The sequence below is a fragment of the Tamandua tetradactyla genome, chromosome 5 (genome assembly GCF_023851605.1).
Source record: "Tamandua tetradactyla isolate mTamTet1 chromosome 5, mTamTet1.pri, whole genome shotgun sequence".
NCBI lineage: Eukaryota > Metazoa > Chordata > Mammalia > Pilosa > Myrmecophagidae > Tamandua > Tamandua tetradactyla.
This window is the reverse complement of record NC_135331.1, coordinates 50,807,895-50,817,692: the sequence shown is the minus strand read 5'-3', so window position 1 is coordinate 50,817,692 and position 9,798 is coordinate 50,807,895. Positions and strand designations below refer to the sequence as shown.

The 9,798-nt window shown below is 36.0% G+C and overlaps 1 long non-coding RNA gene and 1 other non-coding gene across 2 annotated transcripts in view; one reads left to right on the top strand and one right to left on the bottom strand.

The window, feature by feature from the left end:
* Positions 1-1,235: 1,235 nt before the first annotated feature.
* Positions 1,236-9,798, bottom strand: part of LOC143684144 (uncharacterized) — a 31,142-nt gene continuing 22,579 nt past the window's right edge. The window contains exons 3-4 of the long non-coding RNA XR_013175875.1: positions 6,933-7,051; positions 1,236-3,292 (exon numbers count right to left, since the gene is read on the bottom strand). This is a non-coding gene — a long non-coding RNA (uncharacterized LOC143684144). The remainder of the gene's footprint in view (positions 3,293-6,932; positions 7,052-9,798) is intronic.
* On the top strand, positions 2,866-3,056 carry LOC143685371 (U2 spliceosomal RNA). The gene has a single exon (XR_013176614.1). It is a non-coding gene; the product is annotated as a U2 spliceosomal RNA (small nuclear RNA).

Below are 9,798 nucleotides of genomic sequence, written 5' to 3'. Positions count from 1 at the left end.
TAGATAAATAGGTTCTTTAATGCTCTATCACTAATCATGGTAAGTCATGGTTATATTTGCATGTTTAATGCCATTCATTGGTAAGTAAAGAATATTTGTGGTACTCCATTTCCACATATAATAGAATACAAAGATGCGTCTCCTATAATTCTAAAGAACAGGTTAAGCGTGTCAGTTCCAGCAAGAGGGGCAGTATTTCATTTTGGAATAATTTAGAGTTCAAGCCTGTGGAAGATGGACAACAGGGATAAAACCACCAGCATCCTTGTTCTGTTTATAGCAACAATTCTGTTTGCTAATGCCAAGATAGCAAGAAGCAGAGTGCTCTTTAGGTAAGGAGATTCTCAATATTAGAAATCCAGGTTTAATGTTGTCCATCTGGATTCCTTGATAATAATATTACTAGCAATGACTCAGAAGCCTATTGACTACTTCCATCTTCTTTGTGACAGACACTTTAGTGAGTTTTAAGTTTCACTTACTTTTGTTCTCATTCATAATTTCAAACACAAAAGAGTAAGTCTTAAAGAAAAAATAGTTAAATCCTTTAATAACAAAAGGTTCTAAACTGACTATATCCCTATCTTATGGTAAATAAGGTATCTGTCTCTTTAGCATAAGTTACAGTAAAATCAAATATTATTTTTGCACATTCTGAAATGTGACTTAAGAAAGACATTTTATACAGACTTGATGTCATTATTGAATTTTATCAGGAAAGCATCAAACATTGAAGCAGTATTTTAGCACATAACAGGGTGCTGAACACACTGCAAGCAATGAACTTGCTTTCAATACAAATGTGAAAATATTAAAGTTTATTTTAGTTATGCAGAGAAAGTAGTAAAATTCTTAAGAAAGAAAAGAAAGTTAAAATTTATAAAGTATGGCTAATATGCCAAAACAGGACAATTAAGGAGTAGTGAATACGATTTTGATTTTAGGGTACAGAATCATGATCAATCACTTTATTTTTGAATCACATAAACATTATGTTACTGTAAATTATATATTTATTTCATGGGATTATTATTTTAGTAGGATAAAGCATTCTTTATGTTAAGAGCCTAGACAGAGTAAAATGATGTGTAACTCATTAAAAATCAACAATAAATCTCTTTACTACATTGTAGTTTCATAACTCTTAAATTGACATGCTTCAGGAATTAATGGCTTTGAAGGATTTCTTCCAGTAAAGATAAAGAATAAATATTGCTTCCCATCAAATACTCAATCACGATAGCTCATGTGTTAATTTATATTTCATGACTGTACACTATTCAAAGAACAAAATCAGATATATAGAAAAAGAATGCATTATACTAGGAGAAATGTAAGAATATAGGTGCAATCTATATAAAAACACATTTTAAAGAGTTACGAGACTTAAATGAAGGAATGTTTAAATATTTATTTCCAATTAGACTTAGCTGACTTATGAATGTGCAGCAAATAAGTCTTTTCAAGGAAAAACATTATTTAGAATTTGCTGGAGTTTGTGGGAAGGATAATTTATGCACTTTACTCCTGTGTTACTAATTTTTAAAAATTTATTCATAAGAAATGATTGGCATCAGTTTTGGAGGATGAGATATATTAAAATTTTTAATTAAAATTTTAATTTTTGATTAAAAAATTTTTATTTGAGATGATGTGGGTTTATGGAAAAATCATGCATTAAATACAGGATTCTCATACACAACTCCACCACCAAACTTGCATTGATATCTAAAGTTTATTACAATTGACCATAAACTTTTTTGTAATTATACTCTTTTTAACAGTAGTTACATTTGTTATAATTGATGAAAGATTATTAAAGTAGTACTATAAATATTGTCCATATTTTAAGTAGGGGTATTTTTTCCCTCATATTCCCAACCTATTATTTTTTTCATGTATGTCTTTATTTCATTACTCATCTACTCCAACACTAGATAAAGGGAGTGTCAGTCACAAGATTTATACAATCACATAGTCACATGATAAAACTCTATAGTTATACAATCATTATCAAAGATAAAGTTTACTGATTATAGTTGAACCATTTCAGGTATTTCCTTATGGCTATTCTAATTTCCTAGAAAGCAAAAATCTATATCTCTATCTATGTCTTTATCTATACCTATATCTAGCTAGCTAGCTAATGAGTCAGTAGTCTTAATCATTTGTTAAATCCAGTCTCTCGGTTATATGTCCTCCTTCTCATTTGATTATTTTCTCAATCTTGATATCAGAACAATGACCATTCATTTTAACTTCCTCATGCTGGAAAGGTGTGTTGACATTATGGGGTAGAGGAATGAAAATGTGGATGTTATTGGAGAGACTGGTAACTCTGGTTTCTGGGTCTCTGGCATAGGCACAATTTAAAGCCTTAAAGTTTCAGAAAAATAAATAAGTAAAATATGTACAGAGTTTTAGATAGAGCCCACGACATTCTTTAGAGTTTTCAGGAATAATGCTGGTTGGGGCTTGGCATACCGTGGCAATTTGCAATATCTGGCTGAAGCTTGTATAAGACTAACCTCCAGAATGACCTCTTGACTCTATTTGAAATCTCTCAGCCATTGAAACTTTGTTTCATTTCTTTTCCTCCTTTTGGCCAAGAAGGCATTCTCAATTCCACACTCTCAGGGCCAAGCTCTTCCCTCGGAGTCATGTTCCATGTTGCCAGGGAGACTTACACACTTGGGTGACAGGTCCCATATAGTGGGGTAGGTAGTGAGTTTATTTGCAGAGTTGGCTTAGAAAAAGGAGCCACATCTGAGCAACAAAACAGGTTCTCTGGGGGCGACACTTAAGCTCATCATTACCACTGCAGAAATAAATTTCATGAGGGCAAGCATCAAGATAAAAGGCTTTATCGCTTCTCGGCCTTTTGGCTAAGATCAAGTGTAGTATCTGTTCTTATCAGTGTAATGTCTGATACATCCTCTATCTGAGGACAATATATTAAATGGATTTTTGGAGCAGGGAGATGGAATAGGAGCTTGCTCTGTCCACTCCACGCATCGACCTGGTATTGCAGTACTTCCAGGAACGGTGCACCCCCTCCTCAATTGCAGTGTGAACTGACAGACTTGATTTTTTCCCCTTGCTTTTCTGTTTTGCTTCTTTTCTTTACCACACCGGGATGTCTACAGCTCTCTTCGTGTTTTTTTCCTCCTGAGCTGCTCATACAGTCGTTTCTTCTTCTTCTCTTTCTTTCTTTCCGTCTTTCCTTTCTACTGTCACGTCCTGTATTCGTGGCGATGGCCAACCCAAATTTCGCGCAAGTGATAAATAAATGCTAGGTAGCAAAAAAAGAAAAAAAAAAGAGATAAAAGGCTTGGTTAATTAAGTTGGGAATGGCCTCATCATCACCATAACATCCCTGGACCCATGTCTCCAAAATCTGTGTCACTGATCTTTGCCTCATTTTTACAGTTGTTTCCAAAACTGCTGTCAACTGTTTAACCCAGAGCTACTCCATCTCATTCCTTGGATGTATTGTCCAGATCTTCCTGGTACTTTTTTCCAGAGTAACAGAACTGTTTCTCCTCATGGCAATGTCCATTGGCCGCAATGCTGCCATCTGCCATCCTCTGCAGCATGAGGTCATCAACAGGGGCAGGTGTATGCAGATGGCTTCAGTGTTGACTCAGTTTCACTTTCCCTCACAACTGTCTTCACTGCTTACCTAAAACCCATTTTAGTGTCTAAATCATATACTGATCTTATTCCATCTGCTTTCTATGTTATTTGGTTTGGAGAAGTTCATCACCAGAAAGCTCTTGAGAAAAGAAAATGCTCTTATATTTTTTCAAAAATAAAGGTATTCACCTTTTAACCTTTGTGAAGTACAGGGTAAATTTAGTTTAGATATCTTTTCAGCCAAGCATCACAGATAATTGAATTCAGAGAATCCATCCAGCACCAGGACTTAATTTTGCCAAATTCTTGGCCACCTTGAAACAAAGTTCATCCTCCTTTCTATCTTCAATGACACATTCCTCATTTCTGTCTAAGCCTTCAACACAAGTTATCATTAGAGTCCATTTTTCCATCAATAATCTCTTCAAAGCAATCTAGGCTTCCTCTATCAAACTTCTCACAATTCTTCCAGAATCTTCCTCTTACCCATTTAAAAAGCTCTCCCAACATGTTTGGCATTTGTAAATGCAGAAGCACCCCTTTCTTCTGGTACTAAAATCTGTTCATCTAAGTAGGTCTCTTGTAACTCTATGATTAACACCAGTGTTACCTGGAAACATGGTACTAATCCTTGGCCGAAGCAGATTGAAATCTAAAAGTTATTAATGAAGTCATGCTTGGGTTTAAAACATAACTGCTTCTGAAAATTGTATAGAATATGTGTATACTGATGTTTTACCACTGGTGTGTTAGGCCACCTTGGTTTCTGTTTCTTGAACCTTCTCAATCCTCCTGATTTTGGCTACATGACTAGGGAATTATAAAAGCCTCTTCTTCAGATGAGACTGTGACTTCCCTGAGACTCAATATCTCCCAGGAATCTTGATTTGTGTTCCTATAGGAAACACATCTTGCCTAACTGAGAATGGTCGTTGAAACTTGGACCTGGATGGTCTGTACCTCCCAAATGTTGCATTAACCTTTTATCCTGAAACACTATATTATTTTCCTGCAACAAATATTTTTTGGGGTATCCATTCCATGAGTATATTCATAAATGTCTTTAGAAAAACACTGGAGGGTCACCACTTTTGGGGAAATTTACTCATCCTAATGGTTATGTGGTTTTCCTCACCCTACATAAACTTTTTCATTTACTATACTGGTTTGCTTATATCATTTCAATATATATGAAATACAGGAAGGTAACACTTTTTCTAAAACTTGAATTTATTTTATAATATTAGTTGCTTATTCTTTTTAATTTTACTTTGCTTTATTTTTCTTACTCAACATTTAAAAAATAGATACTATTTTTAATTACATATTTTCTCTGAATATTACAAAGGAATGGACAGATATAAAATTGTTTGATATGTGGCTTGTCAACATTTTTTTTAGCTATTTCCTGTTCAAACTCTGGCACAAGGAAATGATGAAGGATAAAGGTGTTAGAAACAAACTTGGGGATTTCTCTCAGCTAATCCTACTCATTGATATATAAAAAAAAGCTGTAGCTTTATTATTTTCTAAACATTTTTCCTAAAAATAATTGGTTCAATTTTTTGAGGATGATCTATACTATGTTTTTATTCCCTATTAATAAACTCACATACACCTGTGTTTTAGACATAAGTTTAAAATAGAATGTCGATTATCTTCAAAAAGTAATAGGGTTAATAAGTACTTGGAATCTTGGGTAGGACATGAGATTTTGTTGGTTTTTCCAGAGTGATGCTCCGATGAATCCCAGAGTGATTTGATCAGTGAGTGGAAAAGTATTTGCAAAGTCCCCTTCAGGGAATGGTGAGAACTGGGAGAAATTCAACTTCCCCAAGTTGAATTCTTGATATTCTCACAAGCAGTGTGGACAACCAAAGCTATAGGCTGAGTCCCCAGTCTTGGGTTTTGTTCATATGAAACTTAACCCCACAAAGGATAGGTCAAGTCTACTTAAAATTTAGGCCTAAGAGTCACCCCCAAGAGAGCCTCTTTTGTTTCAAGATGTGGCCTCTCTCTCCAGCCAACACAACAAGCAAACTCACCACCCTCCCCCTATCTACATGTGACATGACTCCCAGGGGTGTGAACCTTCTAAATTTAGTTTGAAATGCTAGTGATAAATGAAGGCGAGGGGTAAGGGGTATAGTATGTATAATCTTTTTTTTCCTCTGTTATCATTTTATTTCTTTTTCTGTTGTGTTTTTATTTCTTTTTCTGAATTGATACAAATGTTCTAAGAAATGATGAATATGCAACTTTGTGATGATATTGAGAATTACTGATTATATATGTAGAATGAATGATATGTTAATGTTTTTGTTTGTTCTTAATTTTTTAATTAATAGATTAATTAATTTAAAAAGTAATAGGGTTAAAAATCTCATTAATCATCAACCTTAGCATTATGTTAGCCTGTACATCCTTTTATAATTACATATACACATATATTCATTCATCTACTTTAAAATTACACTTTAATAATGATGGAATATAGCTGTCGATTATATATTTTAGTATCTCTAAAATATCTTCTCTTTTTCATTTTATGTATCAAATGGAAATGAATAGACTTTCAGGTCAATTTTTTTGCCCCTGATGATTCCCCATTTTAGTATCTCTTGTTCAAGGTGGAAAAAATATGATTTAATCTTCAGTATTTAACCAAAATTCTCTATTTGACTTCAGCTATATTCCTTAGGTTTTGAAGGCTGATAACTTCTTTTTTTTTCAATGTCTTGATGCCCCTTAAAATTTGTGTGATCAAGGATCATGGCTTCACAGAGATTGTGGCATAATTTAATCAGCACAAGAACTTCAATAGAGAATAACAACAGACATGCAAAATAAAGCATGGTATTCTGACTTGTAGTAAGCATCTGCATAATAATTTCCATTGTAGTAAAGAGTTCTAGACATAACATGCATAAGAATGGTATTTATGCATAAGAAACAGAAATTCTAACTTCAAATATATAAACCTACAATTTTTGCAAGAGAAAAGCCAGCAGTAACTAATTATAATTACAAAAGTTCTTAATTTCATTTACAGAGAAATTACTAAGAATTTTCAAAGATCTGTTGAGTAGGAAAATAATTTAAGCACGATTATGAGAAATAAACTACTTAATATGGTAAAAGCAAAATAATAGAAAACAGACTACATCATAATTCTTATCTTTCCAGAAATATTTGTTGAAGAGCATTCATAGTATCACATTATATTCTAAGTTTGTATTTGCTTCCATTTATTTAGTTACATGTAGGCCTGAAATGTACTGCTAGAGAGTACTTACTTTTTTGATGATAAATTAACTGTAGAATATGTAATTTTCCCACATCAATAAGGAGAATCATCCTCAAAGTGATGTACAACCAAAAATGACTTTGTCTTTCAATGTACACTTAATGAAGACTGTAAAAAATGTGAAGAGAGAATAAAATGTTGTGAAAATCGCATTCATAATTTATTCCCTTCTTCCTAACCTGAGTTGGCATAGAAGTCATTTACATGCTAACTGGGCTAGTAGAGCTGATTTCCATTCTGTGACGTTAAATATATGAATAGTTAATGATAAAGTTATCATAATAAAACATTTTTCTAATTATATTTAGGATAATTTTAACTCTTGCTCAAACTGTGTTCCAATATTCCAGTAATGGCAATATTCAACTTTGACCTCAACCAAATATGGATTTTGATGTGGAAAGCATCTATGAATTACTGAATAAAATATTGATCTTTTGAGATATTGAGATATTGCCATACTATTATATTTTTATTTTGAAAGGATGAAACATTTAATTTATTGACATTGAAATTATTTATATTTTAATATGAATAGCATCATTCAAGTTTAACAACCAACAAAAGTGCTGATCTGTAATACAAATTCATCCGATATCTTGAATAGAAATTGTATTAGCCCATGCTTTAAATGTTTATTGAAACAGTATTTGGAATTAACATTTTATCAAGTGTAGCTGTGTAATGAATTTCTAAAACAATCTAGTAATTTAATAAAATACTAAATATCTTAAATTGTTCTTGATTGAAATTTATTTATGGCAATCACATATGATTATGTTCATTTCTGTGTTTTTTCTTATTTAGAGCTATTAAATTATTTTTATATTTTCACCTCAGTTTTATTGGAACATAAGTAATTTCCTGTTTTTTATAAATGTTAATGTTTTCCTAATATTTTGTTGAGATTTGTTAAAGGGAAAATTTCTCATTGGTCAAGTCCATATCTTGATTGTTGAAAATGGAATATAAGGGACAATGTAACATGTTTAAAAATTCTTTGAAAAGCAAAAAAAAGATTGATATAATTATGAAAGTGATGATTGGCCATAAAGATTTGAGCTATGTAGAAATTACATACTAGCAACCAGTTTGTTGCTTAAGTAAAAAAAAATCAAATAAAATCAGTGGTATCCATCGGCATGCCCAATACTCAACTATGGTAGTGCTATGTACATATTAAAGTTTGGATCTATAATATGATGACTCATAATAATTAAGAAGTCATAAATGGCAATCCAATATGGGCAGGCAGTTTTAAAAAGAATGAGAATAATTTCTATCACATGAAGAAGAAAATATCCACAACTATTTAAGTCAAAAATTCAATAAGCGAGCCAGCCCGCCCTCTTCTCCCTCTTTGTCCGCCGGCCCGGCGCGACGCTCACACCCCACCAGTCAGCCCGCCCTCCTCTCCCTCTTTGTCCGCTGGCCCGGCGCGACGCTCACGCCCCGCCAGCCAGCCCGCCCTCCTCTCCCTCTTCCCCCTTCTGCTCCGGCGGCGCTCCATCCGCCATCTTATCCTTCGCTTTCTCCTCCTGCTCCGGCGGCTCTCCAACCACCACCGTGCCCTCTTCTGCCTTCACCGGCTCCTCCGCCACCAGCCTCGACAGCCTTGCCACCCTCACCTTTCCTCCTCCAGAACAGCTACTGGGGCAGTGGAGATGATACAGAGCAGCTCCCGGAGCCACAACGGAGATCAAAGGAACAGCGTACCCCATCCTGGAACGGCTGACTGTCTGGGAGAACCAGCTCTGGTGAGATCGCCGAGGGGCGCGGGCTTTCCCGGGCGGGACGGCAAGCGACTGGAGTCCCTCCCTTCCTCCTTCCCAGGCCAGCTGGCAGAATTGGGCAGGCGGTCCCCTCGGGCCGCGGCGGCTGGTGCCCCCACCACGCGAGGACCCCCGGACCAACTGAGAGAGTTGGGTCAGAAATCCCCAGACCGCAGAGAATGGTGACCGGGGGGTCCCTTCCAAACACGTGACTCCCCGGTCCGGCTGGGAACAGTGCACTCTCCCGGGCTGCGGCAGCTGGCGCCCTCCCGCCACGCTTGGCGCTCCGGGCCAACTAGGAAATTCGGTTGGGCGCTCTCCCGGGCTGCGGCGGCCGGCAACCCTCCCCGCGTTCGGACCCCCAGGCCGGCTGGCACTCTTCCAAGCCGCTTCGGCTGCCAAACCTCCCCGACGGCGAGAGTTTTCCAAAGTTAAAGGACCCAGAGCAACTTTTACTGGTGGAATTCGTAGACAAACGTGTGCCACGAGCGCCACCTACTGGGCAGGATAAGAAAAACAGAACCCAGAGATTTCACAGAAAAATCTTTCAACCTGTGGGGTCCAACACCCAGGGAAATCTGACTAAATGCCCAGACGCCAGCAGAAGATAACGGATCACGCTCAGAAAATTGAAAATATGGCCCAGTCAAAGGAACAAACCAATAGTTCAAATGAGATACAGGAGCTGAAACAACTAATGCTGAATATACAAACAGAAATGGAAAACCTCTTCAAAAATGAAATTGATAAATTGAGGGAGGACATGAAGAAGACATGGGCTGATCAAAAAGAAGAAATAGAAAAACTGAAAAAACAATACAGAGCTTATGGAAGTGAAGAATAAAGTAGAAAAGATGGAAAAAACAATGGATATCTACAATGATAGATTTAAAGAGACAGAAGATAGAATTAGTGATTTGGAAGATGGAACATCTGAATTCCAAAAAGAAACAGAGACTATCCGGAAAAGAATGGAAAAATTTGAACAGGGTATCAGGGAACTCAAGGACAATATGAACCGCACAAACATACGTGTTGTGGGTGTCCCAGAAGGAGAAGAGAAGGGAAAAGGAGGAGAAAAAC